We start from the raw sequence: 25,041 nt of genomic DNA, 5'->3' as shown, positions 1-25,041 counted from the left end.
ATTTTGAAATACATATAAAAATTTTGGTAAAATCATCATTTTAACTGCATGAATTTGACTGACTAACGGAAGTGTAAGTGGATTCCATCTAGAAAATAATTGCTTCATAAAATCCACTAAGGGAACTAAATTAGCTCTATAAAGGTCTCCATAATTTTTAGTGATGATAATACCTAAATATTTAAAAGAATCTGTAACTTTAAAAGGAATGTCATCATATATAGAAGCAGAATCATTTAAAGGAAATAATTCACTTTTATACAGGTTTATTTTATATCCTGAAAACAATCCAAATTCATTTAATAATTTCAATAAACTAGGAATAGATTCTTCAGGATTCGAAACATAAACCAAGAGATCATCTGAATAAAGGGAGATCTTATGAATAGTTCCATTTATAGAAATTCCTTGAATATTTTTAGCTTCACGAAGTGCAATAGCCAAAGATTCCAACATCAAATTAAATAACAAAGGGCTTAACGGGCATCCTTGTCTCATACCCCACGAAAGTCGAAAAAAGGGGGATCTGCAGTTATTAGTGATAACAGTGGCAATAGGGCTTTTATATATCAATCTAATCCATTTATTAAAATTAGTACCAAAGCTAAATTTCTCTAAAACGTTAAATAGATATTTCCATTCAACTCTATCAAATGCCTTTTCAGCATCTAGAGAAACAACACATTGGGGAGTCTTCGAGAGGGATGAGTATATAATATTTAACAATCTCCGAGTATTAGAAAAAGAATAATGGCCTTTTATAAAACCCATTTGATCCTGAGAAATAATTTTTGCTAATATATTCTCCATCCAATTAGCCATTATTTTTGAAAGAATTTTAGCATCCACATTTAATAATGAAATAGGTCTATATGAAGCACAATCAGTAGGATCTTTATCTTTCTTAAGGATTAAGGAAATAGAAGCTGCATAAAATGTGGAAGGTAACTCTCCTAACAGAAAAGAATCTTTAAGCATTTCCAATATATAAGGAGTAAGCAAATCTTCGAATTTTTTATAAAATCCTACAGAAAAACCATCCAGTCCAGGAGCTTTACCAGATTGCATTGAAAGAATAGCTTTCTGAATTTCTCTTTCGGTAAAAGGACTATCAAGAATTTGCTGATCTTCAACAGATATTCTAGGAAAATCAATCCTTTGTTTAGAAGGGTCAGCTGGAAACTGAGATTTATAGAGTTCACTGTAATAGTCTTGAAAAATTTTATTAATATCTTCATAATTACAAGCTAAACTACCATCTCCCTTACGAATTTTTAAAATTTGTCTTTTAGCTCTGACTACCTTAAGTTGAGATGCTAATAGCTTGTTACTTTTATCTCCAAACACATAAAATTGACTTTTTAATTTAAGCAAATTTCTTTCAATAGGATAAGTTAATAGTAAATTATATTGTGATTGAAGTTCAACCCTTTGTTTAAATAAATCAACATTAGGAGAAACTGCGTAAGTGTTATCCAGGTCTTTAATTTGTTTTGAAATTCTATCTAACTCTATTTTTGTCTGTTTCTTGAGACTAGCCAAATAGGAGATTATCTGACCTCGCAAATATGCTTTAAGTGTATCCCATATAATCAATTTCGAGACATCTCCCGTATTATTAAAAAGAAAGAAATCTTCTATCTGAATCTCTATAAATTTGACAAAGTCTGAACTTTGTAATGAATTTTCTGGAAAGCGCCAAGGCAAGTTTGCATTACTAACATCATTTAACTCAAAAGTTAAGCTTAAAAGTGAATGATCCGAAACAGCAATAGCGTCATATTCACATTTCTGGACTTTGGACAAAAATCGGAAATCAGCTATAAAATAATCAATTCTCGAATATTTATTATGAACATGTGAATAAAAAGAATAATCTCTATCATTAGGATGTAAATTTATCCAGATTTCTATCAAACCATAATCAATTTAAAAAGAATTAATAAGTGTTGCTGAACAACTCGGAAGCTGCTGATTGGTTGAACTCTTGTCAATCAAAGGGTTTAAACAACAGTTGAAGTCACCTCCCATCAGCAGCATATATTCATTTAAGTCTGGTAATAAACCAAATACATTTTTTAAAAAAGAAGGATCATCTACATTAGGTCCGTATAGATTAACCGGGACAATTTTTCTGTTACAAATTGTTCCTTTAATAATTAAAAATCTACCATTATTATCTGAGACAATGTCTTCTTGAATAAATAAAATATTGATTTAATAAAAATAGATACTCACTTTGTTTTATTTAGACCAGCAGCATGATACTGAAGGCCCTTCCACGTTTTGAAAAATCTATTTTGATCACCCATTCTGATATGCGTTTCTTGAACAAAAATTATATCAGGCTGGAATCGATTAATAATTTTAAAAGTCTTCCTTCACTTAATAGGGTGATTCCAGCCATGTACATTCCAACTAATAACATTTATCAGTTTAAGTACCATTGAATATTGTTTTTAAACACGACAATGCATGCATAACCATCGCGGGCTAATCAAAGATGGCGGTGATGAGTATAACCAAATAGAAAATGCGCATGCTCCGGAATTCCATACTGGGAAAAGATACAGGAAATGTGTGAAAAAGAATTGAAAAATGAAATCCCACGATAAACCCCAAAATACAAAAATACCCCCAAACCTCCCACCATCCCCAAAGATAGAAATCCGGCAAAGGAGAAGAAAAGCCGGAACGCATCCCCAAGAAGAAAAACAAAAAGACAGAACTCCGCGTGCCACTCAATTTAAATAGTGATTTAAAAGTTTTTACTCTCAATTCCCCCCTCCCCCTTACAGAGAAAATACAAAACCTTAAGATAAGAAAGCCCAACAGAGAAGAAAAAAATGTTTATACTTAATCATTGAAAATAAACTAGGGAATGCAAAAACAGCCCCCAAAGACGTCAAAGCAATGCTATTAAGCCCAAACAGTATAATCTCGAACAAGAGAAAAACAGTGCCATTATTCTTTAGTTTACGACCTTATTTAACAAAAGAAGTGAAGCTAATTATATGTTACTAAACACTCCATAATATAAAAAAGTCTATACAAAAAATAAGCAAATTATCACTTAATTAATAAAGAAAAAGGAAGATAGAAACAGATAACCAAACCAGATAACAATCTGTCCACTGTATTAATTCACTCCGTATAGGAAACAAACTTCAAAAAAAGTCATTCTTTAGTCAAACCAAGAATTTCACCTCTTCTTTAAATAATCCATCGATCAAAGGATATCTTCAGCATACAGAGATCTTCAAAGCCTGTTTTCTTTCAGGAAATTATTCAGCAACTCTAATATCCTTCATACATCAGCCGATTCCACAGAAGAGTTGGTATAGTCCGATGCCGCTTGGGGATCCAAGAAAACACGAGGTGTAGAATCTTTAGGAAATAATTTTAATCTAGCAGGGTATCTAAGCGAAGGGAAAAGTCCTTTTGCATACATTATCTTCATAGCAGGTTTCAATTTGATCCGCTGTTCTATAACTTCCCGTGGATAATCTTCGTATAAACGGATCTCGGAACCGTTAAATTTTAAAACTTTCTGTTTCCTTGCACATTTTATGATTTGGTCTTTAACTTTAAAGCAAAGAAAATTGACTAAAATTGTTCGAGCTTTATCTGACAAAGTGAAAATTCTGTGAGCTCTTTCAATATCAGGAGGCTGAGATAGAATATCCGTAAACAGAGATTGAAACAAATTTGCAAAGTAGTCCCAATAAATTCCCACTCTCAGAGTCTTCCTTAAGACCAACAATTCGGATATTATATCGACGAGATTTCGCCCCTAAATCGACAATTTTGCGTTGAGCCTGTTCCAAGTGATTTGAAATATCCACAATCTGACATTTTGATTCTTTAAACTCAATATTGAAGGAAACAATATTTTTCTCAATAGTCTGTAAACTCTGTCAGAATGACTTCAACTCGGAAGTGTTATTGTCTATTTTGTTCTTGAGACTTCCAAATGCTCAGCCCAGACAGGCATATCTTCTGATTTTTCTTTCGAAGTTTTTCCCTTTCCATTGCTGGGTTCAAAAAGCTGCTTTCCACTTCTTAAAGGATACGACATAATGACCACTATCTCCCTCCAAGATCCAGAAAATAAAAGTTAAACAATTCAAAGTTTAGACTGGGGAAAAGGCAGCCACAAACTTTATGTATTACTCCATTGAGCTGCAGGCGGAAGTCCAATTTTTCACAATTCCTGACATTTAATCCTGGAAAACATTCCTTGTCTTAGGTCAGTTAGGATTGCAACTTCATTTTAAGAATGTGAAATGTCAGAATAATAGTAGAGAGAATGATTTATTTCAGCTTTTATATCTTTCATCACTTTCCCAGTGGGTCAGAAGTTTACATACACTTTGTTAGTATTTGGTAGCATTGCCATTAAATTGTTTAACTTGGGTCAAACGTTTTGGGTGGCCTTCTACAAGATTCTCACAGTAAGTTGCTGGAATTTTGTTCCATTCCTCCAGACAGAACTGGTGTAACTGAGTCAGGTTTGTAGGCCTCCTTGCTCGCACACGTTTTTTCAGTTCTGCCCACAAATTCTCTGTTGGATTGAGGTCAGAAAATGATGTCAAGTCTGGTTCATCCTTAGGAGCAATTTTCCAAATGCCTGAAGGTACCACGTTCATCTGTACAAACAATAGTACGCAAGTATAAACACCATGGGACCAGGCAGCCGTCATACTGCTCAGGAAGGAGATGCATTCTGCCTCCTAGAGATGAACGTACTTTGGCGTGAAAAGTGCAAATCAATCCCAGAACAACAACAAAGGACCTTGTGAAGATGCTGGAGGAAACAGGTAGACAAGTATCTATATCCACAGTAAAACGAGTCCTATATTGACATAACCTGAAAGGCTGCTCAGCAAAGAAGAAGCCACTGCTCCAAAACCGCCATAAAAAAAGCCAGACTACCGTTTGCAAATGCACATGGGGACAAAGATCTTACTTATTGGAGAAATGTCCTCTGGTCTGATGAAACAAAAATTGGACTGTTTGGCCATAATGACCGTCATTATGTTTGGAGGAAAAAGGGTGAGGCTTGCAAGCTGAAGAACACTGTCCCAACCATGAATCATGGGGGTGGCAGCATCATGTTGTGGGGTGCTTTGCTGCAGGAGGGACTGGTGCACTTCACAAAATAGATGGCATCATGAGGAAGAAAAATTATGTGGATATATTGAAGCAACATCTCAAGACATCAGCCGGGGGTCGCAAGTGGGTCTTCAAGATGGACAATGACCCTAAGCATACCTCCAGAGTTGTGGCAAAATTGCTTAAGGACAACAAAGTCAAGGTATTGGACTGGCCATCACAAAGCCCTGACCTCAATCCGATAGAACTGAAAAAGCGTGTGCGAGCAATGAGGCCTACAAACCTGACTCAGTTACACCAGTTCTGTCTGGAGGAATGGAACAAAATTCCAGCAACTTACTGTGAGAAGCTTGTGGAAGGCTACCCAAAACGTTTGACCCAAGTTAAACAATTTAATGGCAATGCTACCAAATACTAACAAAGTGTATGTAAACTTCTGACCCACTGGGAAAGTGATGAAAGAAATAAAAGCTGAAATAAATCATTCTCTCTACTATTATTCTGACATTTCACATTCTTAAAATAAAGTAGTAATCCTAACTGACCTAAGACAAGGAATGTTTTCTAGGATTAAATGTCAGGAATTGTGAAAAACTGAGTTTAAATGTATTTGGCTAAGGTGTATGTAAACTTCTGGCTTCAACTATATATAGCCAGTCTGTTAGAATATCTTCCAAGAACTCACTTTCAAAACAGGGAGAAAATTCAAAAATCAGTGGTGCAAAAAAAATTGAGGTCCTCGTGCATGATTCCCTGAGGGTTAACTTGCAGGTTGAGTTGGTGGTAATGAAGGCAAATGCAATGTTAGCATTCATTTTAAGAGAACTGGAATACAACAGCAAGGCTGTCATGCTGAGGCTTTATAGGACATTGCTCAGACCACACGTTGTACTGTCAGCAGTTTTAGACCCCATATCTAAGAAAAGATGTGCTGGCATTGGAGAAGATCCAGAGGAGGTTCACAAGAACGATTCCAGGAATGAAAGGGTTAACATGAGGGGTGTTTGATGTCTCTGGGTCTGGGCCTGGAGCTCAGAAGAATGAGGAAAGGGGAGGGAGGGATCTTATTGAAATCCATGGAATATTGAAAGGCCTAGATAGGGTGGATGTAGAGAGGAGATTTCCTGTGGTGGGAAAGTCTTGGACCAGAGGGCACAGCCTCAGAATAGAGGGACGTTAGCTTAGAACAGAGATGAGGAAAAATTTCCTCTGCAAGAAGGTGGTGAATCTATGGAATTCATTGCCACAGATGGCTATGCAGGCCATGTTATAGGGTATATTTCAGACCACTGTGAACAGTTTCAGGCCCCTTATCTAAGAAAGATGTGCTGGCATTGGAGAGGGTCTAGAGGAGGTTCACGAGAATGATCCCAGAAGACAGGAGAATGGGATTGAGAGGAATAATGAATCGATTATGATGGAATGGTGGAGCAGACTCAATGGGCCGAATGGCCTATTTTAGCTCCTGTGTCTTACCCACTGCTGAGGTCAGGTTTACAAGCCTGAAATTTCCCCGGTTATTCTTACAGCCTTTCTAAAACAACAAAACAACATTCCTGACGAAGGAAACGACGACTGTATCTCTTCCTAGAGATGCTGCCTGGCCTGCTGCGTTCACCAGCAACTTTGATGTGTGTTGCTTGAATTTCCAGCATTTGCAGAATTCCTGTTGTTTGCGTTTTTAAAAAACAACATTAGCTGTACTTCAATCTGGCACCTCACCCATTGGTAAAGGTGTTTTAAATACGTATCTCTGCTGGGGACAGTGAAATTTCTGCACAAGACTCCGACAGCGTCCGAGAGAACACCTTGTCAGACCCTGGGGATTTATCCTCCCTGATCTGCTTCAAGACAGCAAACACCTCTTCCTCTGTAATCTGTAGAGGGTCCATGACCTCGCTGCTGCTTCACCTCACTTCTGCAGAATGTGTTTATCCCTGACTGTTGTCCACATGGGGATCTGTCATTGCAGCAGGACATCACCAGGTGGGAGTATTGTCCACAGGGAATCTGTCACTGCGGCAGGGAACCACTGCATGGGGGTGATGTCCACATGGGGATCTGTCATTGCTGCAGAGATCCACCAGGTGGGAGTGTTGTCCCCGATAGGCCTGTCACTGCTGGACACCACATACAGAGTACTTTGATACTTTATACTTTATTGTCACTAAACAATTGATACTAGAGCGTACAATCATCACAGCAATATTTGATTCTGCTCTTCGTGCTCCCTGGAGAACAAATCAACAGCACATGTTTAAAATTTAAATTATAAATCATAAATAGAGAATAGAAAAGGGAAAGTAAGGTAGTGCAAAAAAAACGAGAGGCAGGTCCGGATATTTGGAGGGTACGGCCCAGATCCGGGTCAGGATCCATTCAGCAGTCTTATCACAGTTGGAAAGAAGCTGTTCCCAAATCTGGCCGTATGAGTCTTCAATCTCCTGAGCCTTCTCCCGGAGGGAAGACGGACGAAAAGTGTGTTGGCTGGGTGGGTCGTGTCCTTGATTATCCCGGCAGCACTGCTCCGACAGCGTGCGGTGTAAAGTGAGTCCAAGGACGGAAGATTGGTTTGTGTGATGTGCTGTGCCATGTTCACGATCTTCTGCAGCTTCTTCCGGTCTTGGACAGGACAACTTCCATACCAGGTTGTGATGCACCCTAGAAGAATGCTTTCTACGGTGCATCTATAAAAATTAGTGAGAGTTTTAGGGGACAGGCCAAATTTTCAACAAGAACTGTCCTTTGTTATTCAAATAACAAGCCATGGGTAACAAAGGACATTAAGGACATCCTGAACGCTAAAAAGAGGGCGTTTAGAGATGGAAATAGGGAGGAGCTGAGGGCAATACAGAGGGACCTGAAAGCCAGGATCAGGGAGGCTAAAGACAGGTATAGGAGGAAGCTTGAGTGGAAACTCCAGCAGAACAACATGAGAGAGGTCTGGAGGGGGATGAGGACCATCACTGGGTTCCGGCAAACTAGCAACAGAGGAGCGGAAGGCAGTGTGGACAGGGCCAACGAACCTAACCTGTTCTTTAACAGATTTGACAGCGTGGCCCCTGCCCATCCCTCACACGAGCCATCTGTTGTCGGCCCCCAACCAACACAGATTCCACCCTCCCCTCCTACCCCTGCTCACAGTCCCCAACCCTGCTCTCATGACTATACCCCTTCCCCACACGAAACCACCACGGTGGGCTTCACAGCTGAACAGGTGAGAAGACAGCTGAAACGGCTCAACCCAAGCAAGGCTGCAGGACTGGATGGTGTCAGTACCAGGGTGCTCAAAGCCTGTGCCCCTCAGCTATGTGGAGTACTTCGCCATGTCTTCAACCTGAGCCTGAGGCTCCGGAGGGTTCCTGTGCTGTGGAAGACGTCCTGCCTCGTCCCTGTGCCGAAGACGCAGCGCCCCAGCGGTCTCAATGACTACAGACCGGTGGCATTGACCTCCCACATCATGAAGACCCTGAAGAGACTTGTTCTGGAGCTGCTCCGGCCTATGGTTAGGCCACACTTAGATCCCCTCCAGTTCGCCTACCAGCCCCGACTAGGAGTTGAGGATGCCATCGTCTACCCGCTGAACTGTGTCTACACCCACCTGGACAAGCCAGTGAGCACTGTGAGGGTCATGTTTTTTGACTTCTCCAGTGTGTTCAACACCATCCGCTCTGATCTGCTGAGGGAGAAGCTGACAGCGATGCAGGTGGATGCTTTCCTGGTGTCATGGATTCTTGATTACCTGACTGGCAGACCACAGTACATGTGCTTGCAACACTGTGTGCCCGACAGAGTAATCAGCAGCACTGGGGCTCCACAGGGGACTGTCTTGTCTCCCTTTCTCTTCACCATTTACACCTCAGACTTCAACTACTGCACAGAGTCTTGTCATCTTCAAAAGTTTTCTGATGACTCTGCCATAGTTGGATGCATCAGCAAGGGAGATGAGGCTAAGTACAGGGCTACGGTAGGAAACTTTGTCACATGGTGTGAGCAGAATTATCTGCAGCTTAATGTGAAAAAGACTAAGGAGCTGGTGGTAGACCTGAGGAGAGCTAAGGTACCGGTGACCCCTGTTTCCATCCAGGGGGTCAGTGTGGACATGGTGGAGGATTACAAATACCTGGGGATACAAATTAACAATAAACTGGACTGGTCGAAGAACACTGAGGCTGTCTACAAGAAGGGCCAGAGCCGTCTCTATTTCCTGAGGAGACTGAAGTCCTTTAACATCTGCTGGACGATGCTGAGGATGTTCTACGAGTCTGTGGTGGCCAGTGCTATCATGTTTGCTGTTGTGTGCTGGGACAGCAGGCTGAGGGTGGCAGACACCAACAGAATCAACAAACTCATTCGTAAGGCCAGTGATGTTGTGGGAATGGAACTGGACTCTCTCACGGCGGTGTCTGAAAAGAGGATGCTGTCTAAGTTGCATGCCATCTTGGCCAATGTCTCCCATCCACTACATAATGTACTGGGTGGGCACAGGAGTACATTCAGCCAGAGACTCATTCCACCGAGATGCAGCACAGAGCGTCAGAGGAAGTCATTCCTGCCTGTGGCCATCAAACTTTACAACTCCTCCCTTGGAGGGTCAGACATCCTGAGCCAATAGGCTGGTCCTGGACTTATTTCATAATTTACTGGCATAATTTACATATTACTATTTAACTATTTATGATTCTATTACTATTTATTATTTATGGAGCAACTGTAACAAAAACCAATTTCCCCCAGGATTAATAAAGTATGACTATGACTATGACTATTTCCTTAGCTTCCTCAGGAAGTAAAGGCACTGGTGGGCCTTCTTGGCAGTGGACTCTGCTTGATTGGACCAAGTCAGGTCATTTGTGATACTGGCCCCGAGAAACTTAAAGCTTTTGACCTGTTCCACTTGTGCACCACCGATGTGAATGGGGTCGTGCGGTCCGTTACTCATTCTGAAGTCAACAACCAATTCCTTCATCTTGCTGACGTTGAGGGATAGGTTATTGTCTTTGCACCATACCACCAGGTTCTTAATTTCCTCTCTGTACTCAAACTCATCATTACCCGAGATACGGCCTACAATTGTGGTGTCATCACCAAACTTATATATAGAGTTTGATGGAAACTTAGCTACACAATCATGGGTGTACAGTGAGTACAGCAGGGGGTTGAGTACACAGCCTTATGGGGAACCGGTATTCAGAGTGATTGTAGAGGAGAGCTTGTCCCCTATCTTTACAGCCTGGGTCCTGTCTGTGAGGAAGTTGAAGATCCAGCTGCAGATCTGAGTGCTAAGGCCCAGGTTCCGGAGCTTAGGAATCAGTTTATTTGGAATGATGGTATTAAAGGCAGAGCTGTAGTCAATGAAAAGGAGTCTTACATATGCGTCTTTATTCTCCAGGTGTTTTAATGAGGAATGTAGGGCCAGAGAGATGGCATCTGCCGTTGAGTACCGTGTGAAGTCTGGTCTCCTTGTTATTGAAAGGAGCTGATAAGCTGGAAATGATGCAAACCAGATTCACAAAATGACACTGGGTCAGGGTGAGGGTTTGCTTATGAGAAGCAGTTGGACAGACAGAGACAGTTTCCCCTGGAATTCTGGAAACTGATGGTTGTCTGATGGGTGTTGAATTATGAAGGGCTTAGAGAAAGTGGGTGGTCACAGTCTTTTCCCCAAGGGAGGGGAGTCTGAGAGTAGACGGCACAGGTTCAAGGTGAAAGGGGAAAGATTTAAAGGGGACCTAAGCGATACATTTCCCACACAGAAGGTAATGGTCTGTAGAACAAGCGACTGAAGAGAGATTGATGATTCAAGATTTTAAAATGTCAAATCCAGGACATAAGTGTAAAGGAGAATAAAATAATTGTTATTTCTCATCTGATGTAAGACAAAAAACACAATTAGATAAAGAACACAATGATAAACTACCTATTATACATATAAATACATAAAATAGATTATATACATAAATTGATTTTTTTGTTCAGAAAGTGACAATAGGCACCACGCTGTGTGCACGCTGTGTGTCACCTTAGACTGACGGGAAATGATAAAATAGTGATGGTTGAGGGTGGGTTATTGGGTGGAGGTGTTGATCAGCTTCACAGCTTCGGGAAATTACCAGTTTCTCAGTCTGGTGGTCCTGGCATGGATGCTACGTAGCCTCCTCACTGAACGTTCCTCCATTCTGAGGCTATGCCCTCTGGTCCTGGACTCCCCCACTTAGTCCGTGAGCCAGTAGGGTTGGTCGGTACCATCTGAGGGGAATAATGCTCAGAGTCATTTTTGCCAAGGTATACATCTCTAGAGTTAGAAAATATGTGCTAGCACTGCACCAGTGGTAGCTTTATTGCATCAAATAAGTAAACACTTTTTGTATATATTCCATATTAACATCAGGACAGCAGAAAATGTTACCCCACCCCCCAAAAGGTAAAAAACCTCATTTGGAGAAAATTCCGGAGTTTTATTGATGTCATGATATTTTCCATATTGTTGTATCAAATCAAAACAACCTTAAGCTTTTGTCATAGCATATAGAATTATAGTACAATAATTCAAATGTGGGGATCCACACAGCCATAACCTAGGCCCCATTTGGTTGTAAAATGAATATATTTAATCAAAGACTGCTTTCCATACTTTGTTTTCCGTACTTTCATAACCTAGTAATAATCGTAATAATTTTCCAAGTCTTCCACGTCTTCCACATCTTCATCTGAACTTTGCACACTCTCTGAAGTGGATGCCTGGTTCTCACAGTCTGCCAGTCTACACATGTCAGTACACGTGAGGCCATTTGCAACATACATACATCTTGGGAGTGAACATTTTTTTGGACAGTTACAGGCCAGTAGATCCAGGACGGCATTGGGTGCTGGCTGGCCTTCCATCCAGTGCACCACCAACTGTTCAGCTTCCTCTTCTCTCTCCATCTTCCATCCTCTGCCAACAGGGCTTGGCCCTTGTGGGTCCTTCTCCAAACATCTTCTCCATGTACCAGCCTGGTAGTTGGCTCACTGTGCACGTTTTGTTAAGCAGTCCTTGCATGGTGGGAGTTGATGACTTCCGATTTCACCTTTTTTGACACAGAAAAGGTGATACCTGAGCTCATTGACCTTGGTGGTCGATGCTTTTGGGGCATACAGGAGACACGTAAATGCCTCCAGTTTGTCCATCAGTTCTGGGGAGAGGTCCCATTCCTGACCCAACTCTAAGAATGTGTCCTGAGTTTCCCTGTTGCTGGTCAGAAGCTTTAGGGCACTCGTCTTCCCTTTGCCTGCAAAAGCACTTACAGTATCACCTCCTGTATATGCGTGCAACCTAATGAGAGCCGCACAAACCTCTATGCCAACAGTGGCAGCAACCTTCTTGATGTCTACAAGCCTTGTACGGGTTCTAGTGCCACACTTCTGGAACAATGGGGCCTCAATCTTGTCACCAAATGCTAAAGACATGATAAAGACATCTGTGTCTTCTGAGCAGATCACTACAGATTTGCATCCCTATCTTGTGCCATGGGCAGCATGGAGAAGTAGGCGGCCATCTGCTTCTTCTTGTTGACACTGAAGAGATGACACCTCCTCACTGTCTTGAGACGTGATTCTGTAACATTTGTCATTCACAGTTGCATACAGAATCTTCTCCTGTAGCTTTGCTCTGTGCTCCACCTTCCTCCATTCATGGACTATGAAGCTAATGAGACTATTTTTGTTACTGACTTTAGTCAGGAAGCTCCTCCACTGCCTCACCATCTGTGTGCCTGTGATACCTTGCAACTCATGACCAGTCTCTTCACCCCGTAGAGATCTTTCACTATTCTTGACAGAGTTCTCCTTGTATGTGTTGAACACATCTATTCTGCTACTCTGACTGCCTTCCCTCAGAGCCATACCCAGAATTGTTGTGGCAACATCTCTGAAAGTAACTTGATCACCTTTCACTCTTCGGACCAAGTTCATTCCATCAACCACTCTCGCAGAGTTTCTGCTCTTCTACTGCTACATTTTTCTGCAAGGTTGTGGCTGAAGTAGCTTTATTTGTCTTTCTCAGCAATCCTTCTGGTGTGGACAGGGCCTGATATGTGATGAACTCTGATCTGTGATCTTGTTGAAATTGGTTGCCTTGGCCCTCCAAACTTTGAGTTCCCTCTGTAGGGTTTGATTTTCCAAGACAACGTCCCTTAATGATACACTTCCAGAAACCATTAACAATTTTCCTTTGTCATCTGGAAATATATCTGCTGTTAGCCCAGCTCAGATTGCAGTTTGCTACGAATGTGCTTCCTTGTAGAATCTTGCAGGAGTGTAACTCCACCAGACGGCATGAAAGATTCAAGTTTCGTGACCAAAGAAGTGACTTGTACAATCCTCTTGTTGGGTATGATATCAGTTCTGATATACGTGAAAAGGTCTTTATAGGCTTCCCTTTCAGTCCTTTTATACAGTTCACCACCATCTGTTTTATCATCGTTCTCTTTGTACTCAGGTCCCTTTTTCTTGATTCTGGTACAATCCTTATAGCATGAAACATGATCGTGGGCCTCTGCAGCAACTATGTCTCTGCTTGTTACTGCTAGAATCTTTTCATCTTCCTTCTGGGTTGCACATTCTCGTAGTGTTTGGTCAGCTCTGAGTTGTACAGCTTGTGTAAGCTTTTCACGTGACTTGGAGCCCTTCAGAAATTTCACCTTATTACAAAAAATGCAGATGTGATCATACACCCTTGCTTCTGATGAAGATCTCCTACTTGGCCTTTCTGATGTACAGGTATCCTCACCAGCTTCATCAGTAATGCTTTCCCTGGCTTTCCTTTTCAGAGTCTCTCAGTCTCTCTTCATGGTGAAGAGGCTTCGGCACTTTGGGTGATAGTAGATTCTTGGGATCCTTTTTCTCCAAGTTCTTTAGCAACGTCTGAAATAGGGGCATAGTTTCTCACTTTGGCTGCTTCAAGTAATGTTTTCCAGGATTCATAGTCTTGAAGACTAACTGAATGGTCATCATTTACTCTTAATGTTTTCCAGTGTATGATACACTGCTTCTGAATAGATTCTTTAACTGCAGTTTAACTGCTATAATTTTAACTGCTGCTCTTCAGAGGAAGTTTAAGGAATATCAGGCCCTGGTTGAGGAACTGGAGGAGGCTGAAAAGGCTGCAGAAGCAGCCCAGGCCAAGTGCTGCAGTTTGGAGAAAACCAAACAGCAGCTACAAATCGAGGAAAAGGAGAAGAATACAGATTTGAAGAATGATGAGATGGAGGTGTGGTTTCCCTTGTTTGAGGAAGAGACTCCTGGCCCTTCTCCCACTGAGTCAGGTGAGGTGGTGGGGGGGGACTAGTTGTGGGCAGCCTGGGTTTCTGCAGGACCCTGAAGGAGAGACAATGGGGCCTGAACACGAGGCAGGGAGCTCCGAGTTGCAGGGGTGCATCAGTGATAGAGTGCGAGAGGATTCGGCAAGCAGACCTGGAGTATCCCCAGTAGTGTGCGAGCCTGAAGAATTAGGTGAGGGAGTACGGAGGTCTCAGAGAAGTAGGAAACTCCCGGATAGGTTGGCCTATATAGTGTCTGGGGAACAAGGTGTGAGGTCTACTTTTTGGGGGAGCCATGTCACTGTTTTGTACCTGGATTGGGTTTATGTGTTTGTAGGAAGGGTTGGCGAATTATCTCGACGTCATGAGGACATGACTAAATTTGGTGGGGGGAGAGTGTAAGGGTTTCTCTTTCATGTTAACTGCTAAGGTTAATAAAATGACTTCTCTGTAGTGTTATAATAAAATGGCTTCTCTGTAATGTTAACTGGCGAGGTAGGGGGTTCTCTGTGGCAGCATGTTTGGGTCATAACTAACAATAATGGGACTTTGGCATTCAGTTGCTAACCAATGGGAGGGATGTGATTCTTTCTTGGGGTCTGAGAGCTGTTGATTTCAGCAGGCTTTGGCGAGAAGGCGCGATGGGGATGAAGAGAGGAGACGCACATGAAGACATGCTATAGGCTGGCCGACGGAGTGGACCTAAGCGGGGGGCTCGGGACTCTGTGGGGGTCGGAGGAGATCGAAGGGTGGAAAGAAGATCTAGTTCCGTGAGTTCCAATGATTTATTTGTGCATGAACTGTTTAATAAGACCCTTGGCGCCTTTTATTTTATATTTTCTTTCTCGAATAATTCCATAATCAAAGTAAGAGTTATAAAACCTTAATTGTTTTGCTGTAGCGTGGTTGAAATCACCAGAGAGACAGAGTCACTGGTAGATACAAAGCAGCTTCTTTATTCGACACAACAAGGTACAGCAGGCATGTACGGACGGAGATGCTTTCGGTAGAAAGGTCTGCTAGCCCAATGTGGGCTTGATATTTATATGTTAAAGACAAAGACAATCACTACTTAAAAAGTTATGGGCAATGTATAGACAATGCTTCCTTTTGAAGCTACATACAAAACATCACACTTTCTGACTTCATCCCTTCCTTCCGACGCCAACATGTCTGGGTTGGTATCCACAGCCTTTAGGAATGCAATTAAATCCACAATACATTTATTTGGCATTTTACATGCTAACATAGAAGACAATCAATATTTATAAAGTATAGATAATACTGTCTTCGAAACTACAGCATCTGGTCAAACAGTTGCGCCAGGAGCATCTGGTATTCACACCTTTTTAGGAAGCGCATTGTTGTGGACTCAATCCACAGTACTTTGTCAAATAGTCAAATAAGTCTGGTGGTCAAAGTCATTTCAGTGTAAACAAATCAAAAAGGCTCACTCTAACAGTCTCTCCTCTTGGCCCTCCTGGACAAAAATTAAATTTGTATCAGGAAAGCCCAAACTAGGAGGACCTGCTCAAATAGGGCAGCAAAAAAATGCCCTGTCTCGAAATCTCCCCCCCCTCCAATTTTATGTACCTCTATCTATCCTAGCATTCCCTAATCGCTACCTACCAAATGTTAAGCAGAGAGGCTGTTCCAAGTTTTTAGGAAATGCGGCTCCCTTGGTGTGCCTGCTCTTTCCCTGCAGGCTGACTGAAGCTTAATCACGTTCCTTTCTCTTCAGCCCTTCATCCTCTGGTCGTTGAAACTCTCCTTCCAGGAGCACCCACAGGCTCTCTCATCGATGTACAGGAAGAGGTTGGGGTGGCCTCTACGTAAATGTCTGCAAGGACCTCTCCCTGGTGGCACCCCCTTCCGAACTGTCCGGTAGATCACTGGCCCAACTGCTGAAAAGGGCCCAGCTCCTCAGACTCAGGGTGACTGCTTTCAGATGCCGTGTGCAGTCTGAAATGCCGTCGAAGTGGTGGGATTTGCCGTCTCTGCTTTAACTCAAAAATCCCTCCCCGTCTATTTCCCAAAAAATTTCTATACTACGCTATAAAATTAATCATCTACCTTCAGCAACCAGCTTTCTTTACAGAGTACCATCATCATCACACTTTAGCAGGCTAGTCATGGTTTTCTAACACGTTCTTAGTGTCTTCTGCCCCGCTCTCAGCGTTTTCTGCCTTTGCATTTTCTCTGGGTGTTTTCATCAACTGTGGTCAGGTCTGGCATGGCCGGCTGGTGTTCCCCTCTCAGGTTCTCTGTAATTACATGGTTACTGGGTACACTTGGTTCCCCACTCTGTCTGTGGGAGCAACAAGAGGGTGAGTTGTATGCTTTAACCTGAGTCCAGTGTTTCCACTGGCTGCCTCGCTGAGTCTGTACACAGACACACGTATCATTGGTTAAGAATACCGTCTGTGGTCCTATCCACCTGGGGGCAAACCCCGGCCTTTCTGGCAGCACCCTCACCATAACTTGGTCGCCGGGCTGTGGAAGGACTATCCCCTTTCCCCCTGGCTCTTTCTGATCAGTGACTCGCTGTCATTGTTTCACTCGGTCCTTTAATACTTTAAGTTGGTTACAAAGATCTTTCACATATTGGGTCATTCTATCCCTGTAAGCCCCAGGCTCCCCCAAACCCGTAATTACCCCATAAGGGAGTCGCATTGCTTGCCCCATCAATAATTCACAGGGGCTGAGACTCAATGTGCAGTTCGGGGTTGCACGCAATCTCATCAGGATTCCTGGCAATTCATCAACCCATATCTTTCCTGTCTCAGCTATAGTTTTGGCTAACGCATTCTTGATTGTTGCCACTGCGTCTCTTTCCCCCCCCCCATGTGTCCAGCACCCATCTGATCCCTCCTTTGCTCCTTTTCTCCTCCACTTTTCTTTCTCTTCTGCCTCTATCTCTTCATATAATTTTACTAAGCTGGCTTCTGTCATTTCCTCCGGCACACTTGCAATTTCAATTGCCTCCTGTTCCTCTGCTGCCTTCTTTGCAGCAACGTCTGTCCTCAGAGGAACTGGGAAAACTATATGTTCTGGAGTGGCCGCAGTCTCTCTGAGTATCTGCTGGTGTTTTTGTTCCTTCACCATACCCTGAACAGTGGTCAGTGGGTCAGTGTGTATAGGGTCCTGCTTAGGGGGTTTAATACAGACCCTCCTCTATTTCAACTGGGTTTATCTTTACTCGACCACAATCTTGCTTGTGTGTTCTGTTGGTTGTATGCGTTCGCTGCCCCTGGCTCGTCCATATTATTTCTCCCTTTCCCGAAATAACAGCTCCTGCTTCTCATAGGATGTCTATTCCAAGGATCGTGCCCTCATTATTTGGACACACGCAGAAATACACTGGAAGCTGTACTCCCCCGATTTCTAGTATTTGCTTCTGGCCTCTTTTTGCTTTTACTGTTTTCCCTCCTACACCCCTGATATAACTGGCCTGTCTGGTTGTTGGTAAGGGTGAGTCTGTTATCGATACCGATGCCCGTGTCCACTAACATATCGCATTGCCGTCCCCCTAACAATGCCGTTGTGTACATCCGCGGATCACCAGCGCTGGCAGTGGAGCCCACTGTCACATCTTTTTCTGCCTTAAGAGGCGCTGTTACTAGCTCTTTGATCTGATCCACAGTCAGACCGGTTGCTGATGGGGTGAGTGACTGGGTGTCTGCTGTGACCTTCGCCTGGGTTTTCCCCCTCCCTTTTGGACACTGTCTCCAGCCATGTCCCGATAGGCCACAGCTGTAGCATATCAACTCCTTCACTGTCTTATACCTGGTCCGGCAGTCCTTTGCTAGGTGCCCTGGCTGCCGGCAAGCAAAACAAACTCTCCGGGACATCACAGCAGCTGCATCCACTATACCCACTTTATGATTTCTCTTGCCTTTTCTTTGGTCTATCTCACTGGCCCACGAAACTATCGCAGAATAGGTGGACCCTACCATTATGCCTAAATCTAAAACTTCCTGGTGGCCTGAGCTCAGGCCTTCCTTCAGCATTCGTCCCTCCCTGGATTATCCAACCCTGAATACTCCTCATACGCTCGGTATTTACGTTCTGCATAATCCAGGGAGGGACGCTGCCTCGCTCCCCCCAGCCGCTGCCTCGCTTCCCCTTTAAAAAACCGATATCTTTCTTCATTACTGGCGCTCCCGATAGTTGCCCATGTACCATCCCGCACCCCCTGGGCCATCCTGTCCCACATATTCCTCGGGCACTTGGCTTTCACTAACACGTGTATATCTTTAGGGTGCATCTGGTGAATTTCAACCACTTCCTCAAGCTTGCGCCAGAATTCTGAATTCCCACAGGCGACTTTAAGTGAGGGCAACTCAGACAAGATGCTCTGTTTCTCCCCGGGGATGAAGGGCTTATGAATAGTCGTAATCAAGGTCGAGGGCTGGCTCGGATCATCAGGGTTCTCATCCTGACATTGCCTGACCTCATTAGGTGCGATTCTGGTAGATCTAACTGGGTAAAACCTCTTCCTGAGATATCTCCACACTATTTCCCACACTACGCAAAATATGGTAGATGGGTAGCAGTTAAACAGTATATACTTAAAACCGCAGAGTATGTATTTCACAATCTGCCACTTTTGAGTACCTGAACTCATGATGCCTGCTATTTTCCTTTGCATCACACTTGCAAACACATACACTAAAATGAAGCTCCCCGAACAAGTATACACGCCCCTACTCCGGCGTCTCGAACCGTACCGTCAGTTACCACCTTTCACAACTGGTGGACCAAGTCTCACCAAGTTAACCAAGTTAACATGCAAAGATTCCTCACGTACATAAACACACGTGCACACGCACACACTACTTTTATATCTACCAGTTCAGCTCTCCACGCTCATGTACCTCATGTCCCGTGCACCCCCGACCGAACAGATCCAAGTGTGAGTGTTATTTTAGAAAAATACTCACCAACTTAGACTGCTAGGAACTCTGGCCACACAACAGGTCACGAAGCATCCCACTCCCGACACCAAATGTTGTAGCGTGGATGAAATCATCGGAGAGACAGAGTCACTGGGAGGAACAAAGCAGCTTCTTTATTCGATACAACAAGCAGACATCATACGGACGGAGACGCTTTCAGTAGAAAGGTCTGCTAGTCCAATGTGGGCTCGATATTTATATGCTAAACACAAAGGCAATCGCTACTTAAAAAGTTATGGACAATGCACAGAAAATGCTTCCTTTTGAAGCTACATACAAAACATCAAACCTCCAAACTTCACCGTTTCCTTCCGACGCCAACATGTCTGGGTTGGTATCCACAGCCTTTTGCAATGCAATTAAATCCACAATACATTTATTTGGCATTTTACATGCTAACATGAAGACAATCAATATTTATAAAGTATAGATAATACTGTCTTCAAAACTACAGCATCTGGTCAAACTACGGCGCCAGGAGCATCTAGTATTCAGATCTTTTTAGGAAGCGCATTGTTCTGGACTCAATCCACAGTACTTTGTCAAATAGTCAAATAGAAGTCTGGTGGCCAGAGTCATTTAAGTGTAAACAAATCATCTGCCCCAAAAAACTCACTCTAACAGTTTAACCGCATATTATGTACAGCTTGTTATTTCGGGGTACTGATTTGACACGGGACACTTCACGCAGCATCCACCCAAATGGGAGTTCTAAAGTTTGGCCGGGCAGGGGGGGTTACCACCCCCGAGATCATGCCACTAGGGAAAGCCAGTGTTACAATGATAAGGACTGGACAGCACATCCATCTGTAATTAAGCCTCGATATAGCGGACTCTCTTATCTGTAACGAAGTTTTGCACCAACAGACTTGGTGGACGTACCGGTTCAAATAACATCTTGCAACAGTAATGTATGGGGCTTACGATGTATAAATATACAGCTGTAACCTGAGGGAGCGGGTCCACTTGTCGGATGGTGGCAGTACTTAGGTGCCTTCCCTTTGACAACTGAGTCTCAAACTCCTGCAGGAGGGTGCGCAATAAACTGTGGTAACTATAAGAAGCTGGTCTCCCGAGTTTTATTCAGATTCAACTTTAACACCACAGTGCTGCCGATTGGCTCATCCAGTGGGTCAGCCATGACACAGCCAATTATCTGGCCCAACAACTTGAATTGAGTCAATGAGAGCCAGCCGTTTAAATGGTTCAGCATGGACTAGATGGGCCAAATGGCCTGATTCTGTGCTGTATTTCTCAATGACTTTATGACTCTATGACTCTAATATTGGTTTAGCATGACCTACCATGCACAAAGCCATGCTGACTACCCCTAATCAGCCTCTGTCTATCCAAATATCAAATATCCGGTCCCTTAGAATACCTTCCAATAACTTTCGCACTACTGATGTCATGCTCGCCGGGCTATCATTTCCTGGTTCATATTTTTAGACCCTGTCTTAAACAGCAGAACAACATTAATGACCCTCCAGTCCTCCAGTACTTCACCTGTCGCTAAAGATGATTTCAATATCTCTGCTAAGGTCCCTGCAATTTCTACACTTGCCTCCCACATGGTCTGAGGGAACACAGTCAATTCCCTGGGGATTTATCCACCCTAATTTGCCTCAAGACAGCAAATACCTCCCCCTCTGTAATCTGTATAGGGTCCATGACCTCGCCGCTGCTTTGCCTAGCTTCTACAGACTCTGTATCCATCTCCCGAGTAAATACAGATGCCAAAAAATCCATTTAAGGTCTCCTCACCTCTTTTGGCTCCACGCATAGTTTGCCATTCTGATCTTCTGGAGGACCAATTTTCTCCCTTCCAATTCTTTTGCTCTTAACATATCTGTAGAATCTTTTGGGATTCTCCTTCACGTTATGCCATCCTTTTGCCCTTTTAATTTCTTTCTTAAGGGTTCTCATACTTAAGCATTTCAGATACTCAAGTACCTCATTTGTTTCTCCCTACCTGCACCTGCTATGCACCTCCTTTTAAACCAGGGCCTCAATTTTTCTTGAAAATTCCCTAAACCTGTTATCTTTGCCTTTTATCCTGACATCCATATAAAAGCTTTGTACAGAAAACAACCTGTCCCAATCCACACCTGCCAGATTCTTTCTTCCACCATGAAAATTGGCCTTTCTGCAATTTAGAATCTCAACCAGAGCACCTGACCTACCCTTCTCCACAGTTACTTTGAAACGAATGGCATTATGATCAGTAGATGCAAAGTGTTCCCTGCACAAATGTCTGTCACCTACCCTGTCTCATTCCCTGACAGCAGATCAAGTATCACTCACTCTATAATTGGGACTTCTCTGTACTTATTATGGAACCTTTGCTGAACATATTTGACAACCTCTAACCCATCTAGTCTTTTCACAGTATAGGAGTCCAAGTCAATATGTGGAAAGTTAAAATCATCTATCAACCTTATGTTTCTTGCAACAGTCTCTCCAAATTAGTTCCTCTAAATCCTGTGGACTCTTGGGTGGGGTGGTCTGTAATATAGCCTCATTAATGTGGTCATACCTTTCTTATTCCTCAGTTTCATCCATAAAGTCTCGCTGTAAGAGCTCTCCGGTTAGACCAGACTGAGCAGTGCCAACAACATTTTCCCTGACTGGTAACACCATACCTCCCCCTTTAATCTCCGTCCACCCTGTCTGCCGTCTCTAAAACAATGGAACCCTGGATACTGAGCTGCCGTCCTACCTTTCCTGCAAACAAGTCGCACTAATGGCTACAATATCATCATTCCATGTGTTGAATTATGCCTTGAGCTCATCTGCCTTTCCTCCAACACTTCTTGCATTAAATATACGCATCTCAGAACATTAGTCGTACCATACTCAACCTTTTGATTCCAGACCTTGTCTGAGGACTTAACAACCCATTTTAAAGACTTCCCCAAGGTCACCCATCATCTGTTGCATTCCAACAATTAAAGACCTCGCCTGGTCAATCTCTCCCTGTAACTGAGGCCTTCTCATCCTGGCAGAATCCTTGTAAATCTCCTCTGCACTCTTTCCAGCTTAACCATATTAAGTGTTCTTAATCTTTCAATCTTTCCTTTAAAAGGATGCCCAAAACTGTACATAGTACTCCAAGTGTGGCCTCACCAGTGATTTATACAACTGCAACGTAATATCCCTGCTCTAATGCCCAAATGAATACTAGCATGCTAAATGCTTTCTTTCACCACCCTGTGTACCTGTGAAGCTGCTTTCAATGGACAATGCACTTGTACTCCTAGGTCCCTCAGTTCCACTAAATTCCCCAGTGCCCTGCTGTTCATAATATGTTCCATGTCACTTTGACACCCACCCCAGACATTATTTCTTCTCCTTTCCATTGGGCAGAATGTACAAAAGCCTGAAAGCATGTCCTGCAAAGCTGAAGGACAGCTGCCATTGCACTGTTACAAGTCTATTAAATAGTTTCCTAATATGATAATTTGGACACTTGCCCTCACAGTCTACCTCATTACGATTTTGCACCTTCTTGTCTACCTGTGCAGCACTTTGACACTTTATTCTGTATTCTGTTACTGTTTTATGTTCGTCTACCTCAATGTGCCGTGGAACGATTTGATGTGTATGAACAGTATGCAGGACAAGGTTTTCATTGCACCTCAGTACATGGGACAATATTAAATCAATTAACCAATGATTTTATACACCTCTACAAGAGCCCTCATTGTTCTCCTCAACCCAAGGAAGATAGAGTCAACCTGTTCAAACTCCCTCCACAACTCAGTCCCAGCAACATCACTGGAAATCTCCTTTGCCCTTTTTCCAGTGTAAGGATATCACGGGGTTTTGCAGGGACCATTCACTTTGGACTCCCAGATCCACTCCCATCCACTACCCTCCCCCTCTATTACACACTTCCCCTGCAACTGCAACATCCTCATAAGTGAAATATTAAAAGTAGGAACTTGCATGTTCCTGTTGGACTAAAAGGCAAGGCTAACACGTTTAGGGAACCTTGGTTTTCCAGTGATGTTGAGGCCTAGGTTTAGAGGAAGGAATTACTTATCAGGTGTAGGCAATATGAATCAAATGAGGTGTTGAAGGAGTGTAAGGTGTTTAAGGGCTTTACCAAAATTATCAGCAACCTCAGGCTCAGCACTGATGCCAACAGTTTCAATCCTGATTCAAGATTCAAAGTACATTTATTATCAAAGTATATACAAAATATCCAACCTTGAGATTTGTCTGCATTCACTTTTACTTTTCTTCAGGGAAGCTGTCTTGGTCCCCTACTATTCTCCTTACACATGCTCCCCTTTGGAGACTTCATTAGAGAGCATAAACTTGATCTCCACAGTTATGCAGATGACCCCAGAACCAGGCATGGACATGACATGGGCTAGGGAGAGGAGGAACATGGAAAAACAGAGCCTCGGTCTCGAGAGAGCAGGTACATGGAACCATGGGCACATACACAGAACACAGAGTTGGGACCCTTCCTTGGAAACAGGACATAGGGCCGGGACTCACACACAGAACAGAGCACCGGGACCCCTCCTTGAGTACAGGACATAGGGCCGGGACTCATGACACCCCCGCCGTGGGGCAACGGCAAGACGGCCTGACTTACCCCACGGAGGCGAGGACAAGACAAGACATGACCCCCCATGGAGCAATGGCAAGATGGCCTGACTTACCCGACGGAGGTGAGGACAAGACAAGACAAGACATGACCCCTCGTGGAGCAACGGCAAGACCGCCTGACTTACCCCACAGAGGCGAGGACAAGACAAGACAAGACAAGACATGACCCTCCATGGAGCAATGGCAAGTCCTCCTGACTTACCCCACAGAGGTGAAGACAAGACAAGACAAACACCAAAGAACAACACAGTTCCTATCTAGCTCCAGTGATAGAACTACACTGAGGTGCAGGCGAGGGCTACAGACGAGGGCTAGAGGCAAGAGGGGCAGAGAAGGGATTCAGACAGTGGGGTAGGACAGGAATCACAGGCCGCCAGGGCCAGGACTTGACTTGGTACTCGGATGCCGCCAGGCCCAGGACTTGGACTTGGACATGGTACTTGGATGTCGCCAGAACCAGGACTTGGACGTAGTACTTGGACGTGGTACTCAGAAGCCACCAGGCCCAGGACTTGGACTTGGACATGGTACTTGGATGCCGCCAGAGCCAGGACTTGGTACTTGGAACCTCTGGGTGGTGGTGAGCTCTAGACTCGGCCCGGGAACAGTAGACAGCATTTCTTGATTCCCTCTGGCAGGTTAACTGACAGACCCACCTTGATGAGGAGACTTTGCAGGCTCGCTTCGGCGAGGTAACTGGACAGGGTTGCTCCGGTGAGGAAGGGCAAATTAGCGGCACTCGCTTCAGCAGAAACTAGGCTTGCTCTGGCCGGATGACATCGGCACACCGTACATAGAAACATAGAAACATAGAAAATAGGTGCAGGAGTAGGCCATTCGGCCCTTCGAGCCTGCACCGCCATTTATTATGATCATGGCTGATCATCCAACTCAGAACACCGCCCCAGCCTTTCCTCCATACCCCCTGACCCTCGTAGCCACAAGGACCATATCTAACTCCCTCTTAAATATAGCCAATGAACTGGCCTCAACTGTTTCCTGTGGCAGAGAATTCCACAGATTCACCACTCTCTGTGTGAAGAAGT

The sequence above is a fragment of the Mobula birostris genome, chromosome X, assembly GCF_030028105.1.
Source record: "Mobula birostris isolate sMobBir1 chromosome X, sMobBir1.hap1, whole genome shotgun sequence".
Classification (NCBI taxonomy): domain Eukaryota; kingdom Metazoa; phylum Chordata; class Chondrichthyes; order Myliobatiformes; family Myliobatidae; genus Mobula; species Mobula birostris.
Note: the sequence above shows the minus strand (reverse complement) of the source record.